Source organism: Cebus imitator, unplaced genomic scaffold (genome assembly GCF_001604975.1).
Source record: "Cebus imitator isolate Cc_AM_T3 unplaced genomic scaffold, Cebus_imitator-1.0 Scaffold5, whole genome shotgun sequence".
NCBI lineage: Eukaryota > Metazoa > Chordata > Mammalia > Primates > Cebidae > Cebus > Cebus imitator.
Window position 1 is genome coordinate 5951043 of NW_016107320.1, and position 2036 is coordinate 5953078.

A 2036-nucleotide genomic window follows, 5' to 3' on the forward strand; every position below is an offset into this window, starting at 1 on the left:
AAAATTTAGCTGGGCATGGTGGTGCGTGCCTGTAACCCAGCTTCTCGGGAGGTTGAGGCAGGAGAATCGCTTGAACCTGGGAAGCAGAAGTTGCAGTGAGCTAAGATCTTGCCACTGCATGCCAGCCTGGGCGACAGAGCAAGACTCCATTTCAAAAGAAAAAAAAAAAAGAAAAAGAAAACCAAAGCACAAAAAGCCAGCCCAAGATTGAGGCTGAATTGGGACAACAGAGAACCTCACCTGCTCCTACCATGAGCCCAGCACTGAGTGATACACAGCCGCAGTTTCCAGCTGGAGAAGGGGAGAGAGCATGAAGGACCTCCCTCGGATGCACGGGTGCAAGGATTGCTGAAAGGGGAGCAGGAGGGCCCGAGAAAACCCCAGCACCTCAACCGTACCGTACACACAAGGTATCAGTGGTCAAACTGTTAGTGGAATTGGAGGCAGATGGGCTTTGATTCTATGGGTAATGATAGCATTTTATACCTAGTAAGATAATCCTTTTTTGTTTTGTTTTTTTTTGGAGACAGAGTCTCGCTTTGTCTCCAGGCGCCAGGCTGGAGTGCAGTGGTGTAATCTCGGCTCATTACAACCTGCCTCCCAGGTTCAAGCAATTCTCCTGCCTCAGCCTCCCGAGTAGCAGGGACAGCAGGCGCACGCCACCACGCCCAGCTAATTCTTGTATTTTTTAGTAGAGACAGGTTTTCACCATGTTGGCCAGGATGGTGTCGATCTCTTGACCTTGTGATCCACCCGCCTTGGCCTCTCAAAGTGCTGGGATTACAGGTGTGAGTCACTGTGCCTGGCCCCCAGCTTTTTCTTTTTCTTTTTTTGAGATAGATCTTGCTCTGTCACCCAGGCTGGAATGCAATGGTGCGGTCTTGGCTCACTGCAACCTCGCCCTCCCAGGTTCAAGCGATTCTCCTGCCTCAGCCTCCCGAGTAGCTGGGATTACAGGTATGCACCACCATGCCCAGCTAATTTTTGTATTTTTAGTAGAGACGGGGTTTCACCATGTTGGCCAGCCAGGCTGGTCTCGAACTCCTGACTTTGTGATCCACCTGCCTCTGCTTCCCAAAGTGCTGGGATTACAGGCGTAAGCCACCATGCCCAGCCTTGTGCAGCTTTTTCGTTATCATGTATTGAAGTTCCTCCATGTCATATTTATCAGTTCATTCTTTTAATCCTAAGCAGCTTGCCATGGTGTGGATATAACACATTCCTGTCTACCCATTCAACAGTTGATGTGTCCATTTAAAACACTTAGGCTATTTTCAATTTTTGGTTATTGTAACTAAAGTTACTATGAACATTTACAATGCAAGACTTTGTGCAAATACGTATTTTCTCTTGGACAGATACATGGTAGTGGAATTGCTCAGCCACGGGGCAACTGTGTGTTTAAAATGCTGCCAACAGTTTCCCAAAGTAGTTGCACCATTAAAAAAAAAAAGTATAGATAGATAGATAGATAGATAGATACTGCTCTGTCACCCAGGCTGGAGTGCTGGAGTGCAGTGGCATGATATTGGCTCACCGCAACCTCTGACTCCTGGGTTCAAGTGATTCTCCTGCCTCAGCCTCCCAAGTAGCTGGAATTACAGGCATGTGCCACTACGCCTGGCTGATTTTTGCATTTTTAGTGGAGACGAAGTTTCACCATGGTCAGGCTGGTCTCGAACTCCTGACCTCAGGTGATCTGCCCCCTTCGGCTTCTGAGAGTGCTAAGGTTACAGGTGTGAGCCACCGTGCCCGGACTCAAATTTATTTTTGACAGTAGTGTATGAGGACTCTAATTTCTCCACATTCTCACCAACCTTCATTATTTGCTTGAAAAAGGCTTATCATAGCCTAATAGGTGTGAAATGGTATCTGTTTACTTTTAGTTTACATTTCCCTAATGTTGATCTTCTAAAATACTGATTAGATCTGCAGACTTTCTTTGATAAAATGTCTGTTCATATCTTTTACCCATGTCCTGATTGGGTCTTATTGAGTGCTATGAGTTCTTTTGAAATTTGGGATAAAAGTCATTT